This window comes from Harpia harpyja, chromosome 5 (assembly GCF_026419915.1).
Source record: "Harpia harpyja isolate bHarHar1 chromosome 5, bHarHar1 primary haplotype, whole genome shotgun sequence".
NCBI lineage: Eukaryota > Metazoa > Chordata > Aves > Accipitriformes > Accipitridae > Harpia > Harpia harpyja.
This window is the reverse complement of record NC_068944.1, coordinates 12,169,553-12,187,663: the sequence shown is the minus strand read 5'-3', so window position 1 is coordinate 12,187,663 and position 18,111 is coordinate 12,169,553.

Genomic DNA, 18,111 nt, shown 5'->3' with positions numbered 1-18,111 from the left:
CATTTAGCCTGTGGTCTTCCTGCTGAGGTAGTTAATTCGGATGTCAGTGAGTGCCAGTGAGTATGCAGCAAGCAGAATACTTGACAGGGGTATTTTCCACACGCACATTTTGACTTTGAGTGGTTATATGTCCCCTCTAGCTAAAGCTGGAGACATTTTCACCCTAAATTTTCCAAAATAAATCTTTAGGGTCTACCTCCTTACACTATATGAAGATACGGCTATGCATATAGGCTGATGGACATATTTGGCCCCCAGTTCCTTTCAATTTACAATCCAGCTGAGAGGTGACACTTAGAAGTCAGTCTCAAAATCCTTTGTTCAAAGAGCAAACTCAGCCACCCGTCTGCCAAATACAGTATTATTTCTGGATGTCTCAGTGTTTCATAAACTCAGATGTGAGAGGAACTCCTTGATGTCCTGCAAATATCAATGACAGACACAGTCTGGAGGGATGCTCCCTGCATGGACGGAGCTTTGGCAGACTGACCCATGGTCAACAAAGAGGACATCACCTCTGCAGGTCTATGACATGTCTTAACATCCAAATGACTGTCCAGTGCTGTAGGTACTTTTTGACCTGCCTGCAACAAGTTGAGAATGTCTGAATGGCCTGGCCTCCTTAGCATAAAACTTGACTTTTGATGTCACGGCTGTGCATTGTTTCATCTGGAGGCTGCAGTTCTGGAGGAAGGAGGTCAAGCATTTAAATGTATCTCCTGGTTTAAATTCAACCCAGCCATAAAGGGCAGAGAGACTCCACATTTGGGTGATTTGCTGCAATGGCTTGGAACCAACCCACCCTCCAGGGGACCAGAAGGACACAATCTCACCTTTAAATTGGCAGCAATGGGGAAAGACTGCCAACACATGAACTGTATCTCACGTGATAGTAAACTTGACTTTTTCAATTCAAGAAACTATTTCAAGGCATTAGGGGCTGAAATTGAGAGCACAGACTAGTCATACCCCAAGGAGAAAACCTGACCCTTTGGCTCTATCTTTCTTACCATAGAGGAGCAATATCTTTTCAATCATAAGAGACATCAAAAAGCCTATCTGTGACAGGCAGAAGGCTGAAATACCTACCTAGGAAATGTCATTTGCTGGTTCTGGAATGGGTAGCTTCATTGATCAGGCTTCATAAGCCCCCAGGGTTACCAAACTCAGCAGGGTGGAATCACGTGTGCCCCATCTTATTTTACCTTTCCCATATCCAAGTGCACAGAGGAAAGGCAGATAGCAATTTTCATTCTTCAGGATCGGAAGAGGGTACGACACGGAGCCAACAATCACATGAGCTCAGGGGCAAAGCTGAGGACATTTCGTATGGGAATCTGAGGTGGAGAATGATCAACCACAGGACATACTGAAAATAGCATCAAGGGTCTAGCCATGTCTCCCATTCATGTTTTGAAAGCCTGAAATGCTACCGATTCTCCAACATTGTACTCAGAAGTTGTAGGAGGCAGGACACCGCCAGGTGAACATCTGGGTATCATCTGGGACACCTGACCCACACAGAGCAAGCCTCAAATGCAGAAGAAGGATCTCTGCCACTCCAGATGTGGCACTGCCCCAGCGCACATTAATACCTAGAGTAAACAACACATAAAAAGTGTCTCAGTAGGTGTCAAGGTTGCTCTACAGGGGCACAGATGAGAGCTGGTTTTCTGAGCTTTCATGGGATTTCAGAAAAAACTCATCAGTCATCCCCTGATGACAAAAGAAGCTTCATGCATGGGACAGTGCTCACCACCCGCAGAATAAGAGCCCTGGGGGACATATCAAGGGTAAGGAAGGATTAATAATGGGAAACAATGAAAAGTAATAGCGAATAGAAAGTAAGAAGCAGTAAAAGACATGGAGGAATGGGATCAAAGCAGTAAAACCACTTTGAAAGCAAACTTTCTCACATGGTTGGTTGAAAAGAACAGATGGCATACAGACACCTCTTAACTTATATAGCTGTTTGTCAGCGCAAGTAAGAAGGCTAGCCTACAGATACCGCTGAGCCTGATGACTTCTGGCTGCCCGTGGCATGCACATTTATTCAAAGTTCAAATGGACAAAGGGAGCAGCACTCCAAAACAGAGATTTTTTTTTTGGTAATATGAAGAAAGAGAACTGGACTGACACCACAAACTCTGTTCCACATGGGCCAGTGATGGAAAAGATGACTAGCTCCAACAATTTGCAAGAGAATTTGCTTTCTTCTACTAGTTAAGCAGTTAATCCTCATTCATCAAAGCTTTTATACCAACTTTAGACTCTTGGACACCAAGAGGTCTCCAGCCCACCTTTAGTTAAGCTGGAACATAAATGTTTTGCTAAAATGAGACCCAAGGAAACCATCTGTTTACATAGAAGTCAGGGAATGCTTTGTGACCAGCTTCAATGAGAGAAGACTGAATCCCATGTTGCACGGTTACAAATTGTATTAAAAAGTGAATTTAATTTAGAAATCATTTTATTAAGATAAATACCATATTTGTTATCTCTTCTTCAAGTAAATCCTCTACCCTTTAACTATTTTCTTCAAAACCTAGTTATAGAAAAGTACAATATTCAAAAGAATATTTGAGATATTGTTCATGTTGAAACTGAAGATGATAAATAAATTCAAGTGCTGATCAGTCCCTGCTACTGAATGGAAGAAGCCACTGTTGAGGTCAGAACTGAGAAGAGTTGCCACCAGATCCCTACCAGGTCCCATCAGTTACTTATGCAGTTTTGATGTACCAGACACCCACTGTGATTTAGTTAGATGAGATGTTTTTAGCTTCTGTTGGAACTTGAATGTGAATCACATATTCTCAACTAAATAAGGAAATAAAATTAAATACAATTTTGGTCAACTTTCTACCATAAGTGAAAGTTTTGTGTTTGTATATACAGACACATATATCTCCATATATGCATATGGTTTTTAGTGGATTATTCTGATAGTCTGCTTTACAGCTGCAGCACATTTACCGTGCTTAAGAATGCTGCGACCTTCCCCTGTATAGGAGACTGTGACTGCAAGAGCAGAAGACACATCCATATGTTCCCTCCTGTGCTTTTCCCTCCTCTGCTTCAGTACTCCCCCACATCCTGACACTTGCTGAGACTCGAAGGTCTGATTTTTTTCCCACTTCACGGGTTACCTCAGTTTATTACACCACCATTCTTCAAAATTTGCCGCCCCTGCCTGTGTTTGCAGTGCCTGTGCACTACGGCACCTTCAGATATAACTCTCTTCTGTCTTAGGTGCTTGTGCATTGACCTTATCAACTTCCCTTGGAATGATAATCATAAACAGCACTTTAAACATCAGATTTATTTAAAAATGAAGTGATCAAGTGAGCACAGCACGACCAGGGCTCAGGGGACATGTTTTTATCCCTGGCTCTCCCACTGACTGGATGTTAAGACTTCAGGCAAGTTACCGAGTTTCTCTGTGCTTACATTCAGTGCTCAGACACGTCCCTCTTTAAACTTCACAGTCTCAGAGACAAGGACTGTCTTTTACTCCAGATTTGTAAAATGAGTGGCACAGTAAGGCCTTGTTAGTAGCTGGGATCTGTAGCTACTATGGCAATACCGCAAATGCTGCTAACATTTTATAATCAAATACTGTAACGCAAATGTATTTAGCCCCCGACAGTCAAATAACAGAATAGGTCCCTGCCACATAATCAAGGTTAGATTTCACTTAAAACAATAACACTAAAGAAGGCATTTGAGTGTGGAAACTGGAGCAGACTTGAGATACAGCCTCCGTGATACTTGCCTGGCTTGCACAAGCATTTTCTGCCTTCCATCTGAGCTGCCACAGCTTGACTTGCTTGCCCTCCCAACAGACCAGCGTGCAGGTGAGTTTATCAGTGCCGCACTGAGCGCTGGCTAACCCGCCTGCAGGGATGAGGAGCTCGGGCTCGCGGTAGCCACGGGGCTTTTGGTCAGCCCCGCGCGCGGGCAGCGTGGGTGCTTCTGCCTGAAAAAAGGTGTTGGGTAGAAATATCCTTAGCAGATGGCTGAGAGCGAAGCTGCTCAACGGAGCAGGCTTTAGCATAGGTGAACAAATGGAGATAGGGGAGAGGAAAACACCGTCTCCTAAACTGCCTGCAATAGTGTGTGCAGCTTGGACTCTGCTGTCCCCTCCCGCGAAAAGGAGGTTGCGGTAGCTGCGCAAACATCTACCGACCTCACCTCAAGACAGAAACCTGCGGCAGGGATACAGTAGGCAACAAACACCAAAGGCATGATTTCTCAGACAGATGCATTTATAAATTGTAGGCATACGCACATACTGCAGAGCAGACCTGGGACCTAAACAATTCGTGCGCATTGATTTTTGCACTAGACTCAAGCTGTTCAGTTCACCTCTGACATCTCTTAGCAGAATTTTTTTAAAACTGTCATGTGACACGAAGTGAAAAATCCCTGTTGAGCTGTCTCTATCACAAGTGTCTCCACCTCTCTGAACTTCCCCAGTAAAGCATCCATGAGAAACACAATAATGCCACTTTTAGTCGTTGTCTCATTTTCCAGCTGTTGGTAATGGACACACTGTGCCTTAGCCTGTAATGACAAAACTGAAACCACACTCTGTGTTTATAGGCCTCTGCTCTTTTGAAGTGGTGACATCTATGCCAAAATAGGTCTTTTTTGGCTACAGCTGGACAAAATACACTGGTAAGACGCTTAGCCAAAATATATTTTATCTCAAAGAGGTGAGAAGGATTATTTTTTTAAAAATCCCATAAACGGAATGTTGTCTTTTTATGATTTTTAAATACTAAAGATTTATAAGGAAAAGCAAAAAACCCAGTTCTATACTGGGTTTGGTCTTTCTGTATCACAGAGTGAAAAATCCCTTAAATCATTTTAGTTGTAGGTGCTGCTCAGTGAAATATCTTCTAAAGCGGTGGTTGGGTTGAGGGGGTTTTTTGGAGGTGAGAGGTGCGAACCCAGCGAATCCAGCCAGAACGATGTATTTACATCATGTCTATGAGCAAACCAGTGCTGCTGGGATTGAGACTGCCTGGTGAAGACTAAGGAAAAGGCTGTGGCCTGCCGTAGGGAGGGTCCCTCTCTTTTGTTCCTGTGAGTCTCACACCTTGCCGTAAATGACCATCTGAAGGCTTTTCCAGAAGGACAAACCTCGACTAACAGGCAGCTGAGATAGCGGGTGGCATTTCAAAACTGGGACATGGCACGGTCCCAGCTTGATGGACTCCAGCAACACGTGGGTGATGGAAGAACCCCCCAGGATACTGGGTTGCATGTGTGACTGCCCTAAATTATACCAGTAATGAGCTCTCTGTCTCAATAAGCCAAGATTTGGGAGACCTCAAAAGATATAATGAAGTCGGTTTTGCTGTGCCCCCCCCATAAACACTGTGTCGTGTTTATGCCTCCTTGTTTCACTACCCACGAGAGCAAGGGCAAAGCACGCAAAGAAAAACTTCCAACTCCTATTCAAAAGCAAACAATGATAATACCCAGGAATTACCCCTTTGGTTTTCCCATGATTATACCCATCACAGTCTGCGTGACCAGGAGGTGGGGATGGGAGAAGAGAGAGCAGCAGATGTTTCCAAACCTCCCGGCCAAGCTGTCTGGAAGATGTTTCACATCTGGGAGGGAAACCATTCATGTATGAACTGCAGTAGTTCCGTAATCCCTACACCCACAGAAAATTGGAGAAGAGTGTAAAGGCTGAGGCAGTTCTGTTTGTTCCTATTGAAAGCCCCCGTTTTGGCAACCTGACACCGAGCCTCGGCTGAGATGTACCGTTTCCTTCTTACCTTGCACCTCTCTCCACTCCCTCACCCCCAATTTAAACTGGAAACCAGTCAAATGTTTTTCTTAGGCCTGCAAGTCTAATTCTTTGTAGGTTTGGGTTGTTGGGTTTTTTCAAATGAAAATGCCTAGTTATGTGTAACATATGGGTTTTATAAAGGTGGCTATGGATTAAAGGTAAAACAGAAAAAGAAAGAATGAAGTTTATTATTTTACACAGTGGAGTGGACACCCTATATGGCTAATTCTTGAGTTAAATGAGTTTTCCAAGAAAATGTTTAGTCTTTCATTGAACAATTATTTTTAAATACTTTGCCACCAAGAAAGTAAGGCGGTGTAAGTTTTATGAACATATATTTTTTTCCTTTCACGGAAACATTTGCTTGACTGATCCCTTATAGTTCCAGAAACAAATACGAGTGCATTTGCTTAAAATAACAAAACCACACACAATACTTAACTCATTAGGATGATTTAGCGGTGGTTCAGTATTTCTTTTGGCCGAGTGCTCTGGATGAAATCCCATGTATACAGTCTTGTATTTTACCCCAATACTTATACTTCAGGTTATACAGTAATCTCTGTCAGACGCCGTGCCCCACGTACAGTACAAAAAGCTATCTGCTTGTGGAATGTCTCTGTCAAAAGGGCATGTGCAAAATAGATTTTAAAAATTAAACTTGTTTAAAGCGTTACACTTTATGGGTGTTAGAGCAGAGAATTAACTGAGATAGTAAACCCATACTCCCCACCACTTAGAAGATAAACACAGTCCCTAAGCAAAGGATATATTCGCAACTGTGAGGAAAAAATTTGCCTCAATTCTAGAAAAACTATCTCAGACTGTCCTCTTTCCTCTTCATGCCTAACACATGTAGAAATAAAATTTGTTAAACTGTAAATTTAATTAAAAGAAACCTCATAAAATATATTAGTTCAATCTCTATGAGTACTCCTCTGTACCAAACTTTTATTGGTTTCCCTTTTTACGCGCCAGAACAATCCTTTGTGAAATTTCTCCTTAAATATCTTTAATTTATATCTCTCTGCCTGGTGACACTCACACTTAACACCCCTGCAGTATGGAGGCAGTTGACCGTAGCCTAAGTAAGTGCTGTGTATCGAGTGTTGCGACACAAGCTTTTCCAGCTGAAACTCGCCAAATGCCATCCTGCCTGCTGCTCCTGACCGGTTAGGTACCAAAATGTTACTTTGCCTGAGGAAGGGTGACAGAATCCTGCCCTAAAGGGGAGCACGTATTTGCAGGTCCCATTCTGCCATCCTTCTGCAGATACGTTTCCTTCTGGCTTAATTAGAGCTGCAGGGGAGCTTCTAATTTTTCTGGTCACACTTTATTATCCTCTGATTACTAGCCATTAGTCTTCATCTTTCTCTAGGGTTTTTGGTTTTGCTATTTTAAAAAATAAAATTTAAAAAATGGCCAGGAATGAAATATATGTTGAAAATCAATTTATCCTTTTGTCAAAGTAATTGCTAGCTGGGGATGATAATTTCTTTGTTCGGAGCAGATACAGAACTATTGTCTTGGCCTTCTAAATTGGTACGCCATACCCCATGCTGTCTGAAAGTATCAGTATGGAGCCATGCACAGTAGATGCTGAATATACTATGTAACAGAGGAGTCCCTGTCTAACAAAAACTAACTCTTTTTTTTTTTTAATGGAAAAGAAATAATGAGACAACCGCACAGCATTTTAGCCCACATTTCTCTATTTCCTTCCCATAAAAGGTCTCAAAGAAATGCAAAGCACCATTGAAGAGTTCAAAGACATACCTCAGAATGTGACTGCACATTCAAGGCACACTGACATATTCAAGACTGGATAGCTCTATTGGAGGGGGGGAAAAAAAAAGAGAAAGAAAGAGAGAGAGAAAAGAAAGAAAAAGGCTCAGCATACAAAATACAATACACAATATCTAGTTCTACTGTGTGAAACTCACTGCATTCATTTTGCTCACTGAGCAAACTAGGTCCCAGAGTATAACACATACAATAAATCTAGCCATTTTTTCCATAGGAGCTGATTTCTAGAGAAGCTAAAAATTACTTGGTGTAAATGATGCAGAGGCTGATGCAGCTGAATTTATAAATTGGGTTGAAAAGTTTGACATGCTGAATTAGATTATACCATATAATGCATCACTAAGTAATTGATATGTACATTACGTGCAAAGAAAGCCTCGCTAACTCAAGTGTAACTTTTTTTTTTTTTGCATTATTGTGCAACTTGACCATCAGCTCATTGTCAGTTGAGTAAATTTTCGAAAGGAGATTTAGTCCTTTATGAGCTGAATAAAAATACAATTTTGTTACATTCTGGTATTCTAAAAATAAAATACAGGATAAAGATATTTAAAAAAAAAAGTAGAAAATACGTAGAAACTCATCAGAGCATTTAAAGCCCTTTTGGGGGGCTTTTTTCATTTTTAAGGATGTTTTCCCTACATTTATTCAAGAAATGCAAAAGTCCACATGAAAGATGTGCAATACCAGCACCAACTGGAGAGGTGATGGGGAATGGAAAGGAATGGGGAATATACAATTTCCTCAGTTAAAAGCAAACAATGTAACACAGAGTTCACAGGGAGGTTCTGGGAGCACAATAGAAATTTAAAAAAACCCTACCAGAAAGAAATCTCAGTTTTATACTAGCTGTTCAGTATATTTCCAGTCTTCCACTGATGATCTGCATTTATTTCAAGATGAGAGCATTTCCCTCTGCAATTACTAGCATATCTGCCCTGATCCAATGCTGATTACAGCACAGGGTCTTAAATCTGTAATCTGTCTGAAATGTTATTAAATATTAGATTTCAGTGTGATTTGTTTTCTTATCACTTTACTTGTAACTTTACTGCCATTCACCACCAAGAGACCTTGAACTGGAGGCTGTGGCTTTAATCTCAATTTGTTATACTAAAATGCAAAATTAAAGAAAAATGAGGAAAGTTGAATATTACCAAGGAATGTGATGGATAACATTGTGTCATTTTTGAGTTTTAATATTATAAACTGAATTTTATGGTACTCTACCCTAATAGTGACATATTTAACATTTTAAGACTGGATATAATAATTTTATGGGACAAAATGGGTATTGTTAGAAGATTATACGGTAGTACTTTGTCAAATCCTTGTATATTAAATACCAAAACACTATGATAAAATAATGGTGAAAGTCTCACTTCTTCTCAGAGAAGACAATCCGTCCTTACGTCTCATCCCTGGTTCAAGACGTCCTGGAGGTCTCTGGTCAGTGAGAACTGCAGTGTGCCGCACGTGCCACCGCACCTCTGTGCATGGGGGTAATGGACAGCTAGCATTTACAACGCACAGGCGGTTTGTATTTGAAAATGTGAAATAGAGGCATTTTTATATCCCAGCAACTTCTGCTTTGCTTCCAGGCAATTCCAGTTCGGTAGATGCCCAAAGGACGTGTGCCAAAGGGAACGGGCACGAGTGTGCTTTCACACAGCACAGGAGCAGCCAGGAACGGATCACTTTGTTTTTCCTCCCATGTTTGACCACTTCCCAAAAAAGAGATCCTCTCCTCTATATCACCAGCCAGGCTCAGACTTCCTTACATCCATGTCCCTCTAATGCGCTTCTGGCACGTTGCTGACAATGATGCTTGTTGATTTGCATCACATTTTCCTTCCAGTGTTCTCTTTGCATGACCTCCATCTACCTCCCTCTCAGCCCACCCTTAAACTGTGGAGAACTTGGGATACAAAGGAATAAAAAACACGTAGAACTCCAAATCTGTGTTCAGAGCGAGCTACCTCGCTGGACTGTGGTAGGACGTCACCAACGATTATAACGTTGGTACACATCTGTTGTGGTAAAGGATGGTGACCTTCTGGACTGAGAAGAGGGGATCATTCCCTGCTGTCAGGAGTCTGCAACTCAGACAATATCCAAACCCAAAATAAAACTGAAGAAGTATAATATATTGATAGCAATATCAGACCTCATGACTGCAGTATGCAATACACAAATGGCAGTAACTCTGGAGATGAGATGTAATAGTATGTGCAGGGTACAGATGTACAAAGAGGGAGGAGAGCACGGGACTTGCAGCCATGGAAATCTGCAGATCAGGATACGAACCGAGCAATTCCATTGTGCTTTGTCTGCCTGAATCACTATTCACCATCATCCAAGCAATGTTCCTCCTTAACAGTCTATCCTTAAAGTGCGTATAATAAAATGAGGCCACTGAGACTTGTACACGGCTGGCTCTCTCTACTGATTTTAATTCACTAAGTAGAAATGCTGCACAAAGTCAGTTTATGTGGAAAAATCCGTATCAGCAGAGGCACACGTTGACCCTCCTTTCAGGAGGAAATGATAGGATTTCAAATAGAGTTTTCTGTATACATGAGTAGGGTCCCACAATGAGAAAGGTGTCTATGAAAATAATGGCGACTGAGATTTTTATACTTACATATATAAAGGCTTTGAATAGCTGTGTCATGTTTTTGTTAGTTATATAGGTCTCTTTGGGGATCTATAAAGATTGTGGATTCACAAAAATTAAACATTTCAGAGCTGTCAAATGAAAAGTGTCAGATAAATGAGGTCTGGGGGAGTTTTCAAGTCCATTCTAACTGGGGGAAAAGAAAGAAAGAAAAAAAAAGGAAAAAAAAAGGCTTATACTTTGGACATCCCTAAATACGAAAAGACAATCTAGCTACATTTGATGTTCATGAAGGGGTTAATGATAGAGCTGACTGAACTAGAAAGTTCTGTCCAACAAGGTCTGGTGCCCCTGTGTAGAGCCCCAAGCATGATACTTTATTGCTTAAATTTGTCATCTCTTACTGGTGAGATTTAGGGTCAGAGTTCTTTCCCTAAATCCTCACCACCAAATGCAGGTCAACAAACAAAGGTCTTACTAGCTGGTGTATTTTCCCGGCTTGCTTTCAGATTCACATCCCAGATGAATACCCTAACACCTCCACTGTCTTTGCCCGCTCCCTCCCTGTTTTCTGTGCACTTACACACAGAGTGAAACACTCTTCATTTTAGTCTGTCAGAGAGATGGATTTTTTTTTAATTGTATTTTTTAATTTTAGAGTATCCCAGGATAGAAGAACTTTAGAGTAAAATTCAGGGAAACTCAGGGATGCCTATCTATAGTGAGAGAAATAAACTAGAGATTAGTTCCTCTGTCGTATTCAGTTTAAACCTACTAGAAACTGTCACAAATATTAAGGACAAACTTCATCCAAAACAGAATCCAAATAGATTCTCCCTCCATCCATGGACAGTCCTGGAAAGAAAGGTCACGATCGTCTTGCAAGGGGAAGATGATCACAAAATAATTTCTGAGATGTTAGTTTCAAATAAACATCAATTACCCTGCCTGCAACATTATCCCAGGGCTCAGTACAGAAGAAAAACATTTATTTAAACATGCCAGCTTTGTTCAAAGTGAAAGAGAATTCCCCTAAAAACACTTTCAAAACAGAAATGAACATCAATTAAAAAAAAAAACAAAACAGTCAGCCCACATTTATGTAATGATAAGAGAAATAAAACCTGTCTGATCACATACTGAAAAAGTATGTGCACATTTTCTAGTACAAACCAAGGAAGTGAAGCTGGCTAATTTTCTCCGAGTTTTGCTTTTTTTCTTCTCAGAAAACAAAGACGAAAAAAAAGAAACAAAAACCGGGGGTGGAAATGTGAAGGGAAAAGGTAACACTCGCTCGCAAGAAGATTCTCTCTAATTCCACCTTCGGAGATGGCAGCAAACATAAAAAGCTGCACCGGCAGCAGGACAAATGGTTACAAATATTAGGAGCCATAAATTTTGCATCGGGCTGAAGTCCCAGGGGAGACGTAATGCCTAACGGGGAGCAGCCGGCACCACCGCCAAGGTTTTACTGGCCCGGACTGGGAGGGCAGAGCGGGCACTGGAAGGGGCCGGGGATGGCACCGGGCTGGATTACCCATCTCGGCGTAAGGACGCTGCAGCAAAAGGAAGAGGACTCTGTGTACTTGCACGCCGTGGGGTGCTGTTCTAAAAATTACTCTTCCTGACACATGATTGCTGTGACTTGGCTCGCTGCTCTATCAGAATTTAAAAAAAAAAAAAAACAAAAAAACCCCACAACGACCCCAAACCAGTCTTCTAGAAAAATTCTGGTTACGTTCAACCTGGTGACATAAAAGCCCAAACACCCAAGAGGTCCACCCCAGAGCCGTAGCACGCCAGCAATAATTAAAGGGAACATTTTTAAATTATGGCACAATATCGTCATGCTGGTTGGACTTATCAAAACAAACAAACCATATTCAGTGAAATCTGTGGCACAAAAGAGCTAAACAAATTACGGGGTAGAGGCAAACGCGGCCACACCATCAGCATTCAAGACCTGAAGAAAAGAGTGGAAACTTTCAGGGTCTGAATGCAGGAGTGGAAAAGCTAATTGAGCACAAATGAAAGGATCTATTACGGCTGAAAGAGTAAGTGAGAGTACAGGCAGGACAATACTCTCATTTATGATTCAAATATCCATGGATAGTGGAGTACAGCTTTAAATACAATTTACAGCCTTGATTACAAATGACTATGTGCATCAACTTGGAAGGAATGCGAAGACTGTGAGCGAGAGAAAGAGCCTGCCTTGTCAGAAAGGAAGGAGAGGGGGATAAGTGAAGGCAGAGCTGGCCTGGACACTCAGAAGCAATTGGAATGTGCAGAATTATGAAATAGCGCTTTTAAAAACCTGAAGATGAACTGATTAGTGGGCAAGCAGGCTCACATTTAAAATAACCAAATTGCCCAGTGATAAGATTATAAAGGGAGATTTATGCTAGATAATCACAGTGAGATCGGGGGAAGGGAGTATCATTCTGTCCCTGTGTCTTCCAAAAGCAAAATATAAAAATATGAATGTGGTAAAAATAATAAGTACTGGAAATGAAGAGCAAGGACAGGCTCCTGCTTTTATGGAAAGCAGCAGCAGCAGCTTTTTTCCTCAGCCTACAGGAGACCCAACACTGGTCTGAAACTACCCAAGTTACGAATTACTTTCTACACAGAAACTGTCTGTATCCTCACTGCCCGTTTGTTTGGGGGGGGGGGGGGGGGGGGGGTGTTGTTGTTGGGTTTGGTTTTTTTTTTAAGCTGTGTTATGTTTTATAGACCAAACATTACTTCTGTTAAACTGTTGAATTTTCCAAGAGTTTGAAAATTTGAAAAACTTTATGAAAATTGTAACATGATTCAGGCTGGGTAGCAAGAAAATTAGCACCAGCCTCTCATGGATGGACACTGGCACCAAAGATAGCACACCCTGAGGTTGCACAGGGTGCGTGTTCTCAGGCTTTCTGTTCCACATCCATTATTCCGCGCTCCAGAAGACGTTGCGTACCACAGCAGCAAGCAATAGTCAGGAAAAGGCCATCACCCCTCCACAGGTCACAGTTTCCCAATTCTCCCAGCGCCTGCCTGAAACCAGAAACCTCACTAAAAAGCAACTGGTGGGAGCTACACCTCAGCAATAAGAAGATAGGCACAAGCAGAAGCAAACAGCTGGATGAAGTTGTGACCTTCACAGCTGCAGGACATCAGTACCCGAGAACTCAGTCCTGCTATGCTCTTCACTGGTATTGGCTATACGATAAGGGTAAGGATGCATCTACCTCTTTCCCTAGGTGGCCCCAAGACGTTGGTTCTTCCAAGTGGAAATCGCTTACTCGAAGTGATCTGTGCATCCATGACTGTCAGGCTTAATTACTGGCAGTACACCATATGCTCAGGAGTGAAACCCAAATTCAAAAAGCCTCCACGCCTAGTGCAATATGCAGCAGTCCCTGGATTAAATACAATTAATGAACTGGACGTATATCCCTGCAACATCCCAACCAGCTCCCACCGAGCGCTCTTCAGAGTCGGTTTCCAAAATTTGCAGGTAGTGAGAACAATCAAAAGTCAGGAATTACCCCTTCTCTCATAACCAAGAGCCTCAATCTTCATGATTACGTGCACAGGAGTCTATAAACTTGTAACGAGGTGGAAAAAAACAAGGGGCTTCTTGATGAGTAATTCAAGATGATGGACCCCTCATCTATGAGCCCAGAAAGAAACCTCACAAAGGACAAAACTGAAGTCCTCTCTGTTTTCCTCATCATAACCATCCATTACAGAGCACAATAGAGCTGGGGCAGGCGTGTGTATTTTTACTTCTTTTGTAAGGGTTCAGCTGGCACCTTCCTTAAGCAAGGCAGTTAGCGTGAGTAGCCAAACATAGTACCATTTCCCCACAATTATTCATTTTTTAAGGACATTGGTTTTGAAACAAAAAGAGAATGAAAATATATGGCATGTGCTCCCAGTCTCAGATTGGGTGTGGAAGAAAATAATGGCCACACACTGCTATACAATTAGGTCTGTCTTGGAAAGGAATTATACTGATGTTTTTCTAAGCAATGCCAGGTGGTTTATTCACCAAATAATGAGACACTAAATGGATCTAAAGATTCTTGGCAACTGGTAAATGCTTACCTTGGACTCCCTAGTCCCCTCTTCAAGAAATGGTTTGCTTTTCCCAAGCGTTTTCTTAAGCAGCTCCTCAGCTGTGATTAAAAGCAAATAACAGTGGACTGAAGGTTGGTTAACTTATACTTGTTTAATGATACAGCTCGGGGAACTGTGAGTGCACATCAGATGTCTCTCACTGATGTAGTAAACAGCTTCAGCCACTGGAAGACCTTGTTTTCAAAGTCCATAATTCTTTTAAAAAAACCACCACCAACAACAACAACAAAACAACCACCGCCAAAATCTGTTGTGGTTAACTTTTCTCTACCTGATCTCCACCCAAAATCCTATTAAGAAAAAAAAAAAATTAAAATTTTAGCCACATTTTTAGCAAGAGCAACAAAACCCAGACCATCATTTTTCCCTATGCTGCAGATGGAGGGCAGACAACCTCCGCAGCACTTCTGGGAGCAGGAGGTGGCCGTGCCTGCACCTGCGGGCAGCGGCGCAGCGAGGACTGGCAGTGGCTGTAGCCATGTAGCATGGAGGACCAAAGGAGCCGGGCTCCAAACTGCCTCCAAAGCTGAGCCAGAAAGGGAAAGGCCGTATCTCAACAGGCTTACGGCAGCCTCTCTGCTCCACATCGACTACAAAGTGAATCTGCTCCATGTGGGTTAAGAAGAAGGAGTTGAGCGGACCCAGCTCCAACGTCTGCCCAAGCTCAAGTGCCACTCGTGGTGGGGCGGCCCGAGGGCCTCAAAGCCAACGTCGCAGAAGCTCTCAGGGTCATCCCGGGCGCACAGAAGCACCACGACGTGCGATGTTTCAATAGCAGCTCTCTGTCCTCCCATACATTCCCCGCCCCATGCTGCTCCGTCTTCGGGAACTGGGAGGAAAGCGCTCTATCTCCAAACAAAACTGACCTGGGAACGGTGTGCCTCATGTATAGACAGAGCAACATAACGAATAAACCTGGGGCTGCTGAGGTCAGGTTTAAGTGTGAGCTTCTCTGTTTCCCCCTGCTGCAGACGAGTACCCTGCATGGGCTGGGGTGGACGCCAAGGTCGGGAGAAGCACCAGCACCCGGCGGGTAACAGCGGCTGGGAGTCACTCAGGGGAAGGGCTTTGCAGAAATGCGCCGTTTCGGAACTACCAGCAGATAGCAAATCGATCAGCCGACGGATTTTGCTTCCCTTTCTCTTTGTCAATTTAGGGAGCAAAGCACGTTATAAAAAAATTAATGATGTGAAAAAAAAAAAATGCTGTGAATAATTCTTCACTTATGGTTTCTCCTCCAAATATTTGGTATTTAGAACTAGCATTGCTTTGGCCATCTCTGTCCAAAGATTGCTCCCATTTCAACAGATGACTATTCTCAGCCAGCGATTCAAAATTTCATTTATATGAATACAAATTGATATCTATGTAAAATCCTACATCTCAAGTACATCCACTTAAGAGTCATTTTCTAGAATATTCCACAAAACTCTAAACATACTGAACATTGCAAGGCTTCCCAAGAAGAACTAATTACAATGCCCAAATTAATATTTGAAGAAAATCTTGAAGCAATGGCTCTGTTCTCATTTAAATATGTGACTACTGTCTTTAGAATGTGCAAAGCATTATAACCATTTATATATGTTCCAAGTGATATATTACTGAGTTGAACCTAGTTTCCCCTTCTTTTGTTCTGGGTTCATAACCTTGCTGTATTATCTTCCATAACTCTATAGCTCACTAATGCATAATTCAAGCCTCTCTTATTGACAAAAGGCGGCAGAAAGAAAGAGTATTTCAATGCCACTTTCCCACGTAGATAGTATTGCTTTCACTTCAACTGGTATCATTTCCATACTAAAGCCTAATCTTTTAAAGTATATTAAGTATCATTTTCATTGCTTCTTTGCAATTGATTCACTGGCACAACTACACCTGTTTACCTCCATCTTCTGAGACTACTTTATTGCAAGTTTTTTGTTGGTTTTTATTTAAAAAAAAAAAAAAAGATGGATTTCTTGCCAAAAGAAGAAACTTCAGTTAAAACATTATGAGCTAATGTATAACATCAGCTGCACACTAATCTCTTGATTTAACTAGAGCTTGACTTTAGGACTGGTGTCACAGTTTCCCCAGATGTATGTAGAGAACAGGACCATTTTGCGATCATCCTGCAATCCCTGTTCTAACCCCTTCCCTTCACAAAATAACTATGCAAATAGGCATATATCAAGTTCTTATGCATCATTGACTGGAGGTCAAATTTGAACTCACAGTCAGCCATGCAACTATGCAAAAATCCGGCTGACGTTAATGCAGTTGCTTCAAATACATGCAGGTGGGGAGGAGAAGCTGGTTTGCCCTTTTTCCATGTTGGAAATAATGGAGAGAACTCCAAAGGCTTTCAGTCTCTTCTCAGAAACAGCTTGCACCTTCCAACGGTACAAAAGTGACATGGACTCACGGATAGACGGAATAATTAAAAACAACAATTAAAGGCTCTATAGAAATGGCAAAGTATCAAACTTTCCACATCATTACCTGGGCAGGTGAAGACTGTCAAGTTCTTGTGCCTCCCCAGACCCTCAGCTCAACGTCCTCCCGCTAGAGCATCTTTTGGAAGCATAAAAAGGACACAACATCTTTCTTTCCAGATGGCTGTAGGGCAGCGAGCAACTACTCTTCCTTTGTAGCGGCCCAGCGGAGAGATTGTCATCATGTCCTTTACGCGCTCCCTGCTGCCCGTGGCTCACCATACCATACCATACCATACCATACCATACCATACCATACCATACCATACCATACCACACAAGGAGCTGTGCGGGGTGAGGCTCCTCCAGAGCCTTCCTACACGCCTGTGCATTTACCTGAGCTGTGAAATCCTGCTCTTTCCCATCTAACTTGCCCTGGTAGGCAGCCTGGGCTCAGTCCAAAGCCAGACCGCCTATACATCCCACCTGCCCTTGTGGCAAGCAATGTCCACCATCCAGCCAGCATTATTTGTTTCATATCTTGGTTGCAGTAAGAGCAGAAGTTCTGGGCAGATTGAAACCAAGAGTGCTGGGGCCCATCCCCATGGCAGGTAATGCCTTCAGAGCACTGCTTGTGTCCCCTGTGCATTGCACCTCTCTTCTCAAAGCAGCAACTACTTTGCCTCACAGGCAGCTTAAAGGCATTCAAGCAGGTAAGTGAGGCAGGCAGAGGGTGAATTTGCCCTCAAGCCCAGCTGAAAGTCACTTCTGCATGGCAACCCACATGCAGCTTTCACAATGGGAAATGTCTCTTACCATACTGTGACCAGCACAGACAGACACCTACCTAAGATATATAATAATAAAGGAAACTGCAATCTTACAGAGAAAATTATTCTGCCAGAACTACATGATAAATGATCAGAGGAGGCCCTAGAAGGCACCTGTCCTCCCTGGAGTCACATTTACCAAACCAGCCCCTGTAATAACGTGGCCAAGTCAACATGTAGCTAGGTTTACAGCCTTAGTGCTTCTTCCCATGCCACCTCAGTGCTCACCTCTTTCTTGCAAGTTCAAATTCCTGAAGCACTGTAATTCTGGCTACCGTCAAAATAGTTTCTCTAAACTTAGGAGCTTGTTTTTCTTTTTCTAAAAACTCTCAAAGACTCCTTTTCTGCAAAACACTCAGAAAATACAACTTGAGAAGCAAAATTCAGGTGGGTTTAATGGTGCCTCCAGCTGTGCCTCATTTTAAAGTCACTGTTTATTTAACAGGACCAATACAAAGAAGAATGAACTCGGTTACCAAATAATCTAATGTCATGCTCTGA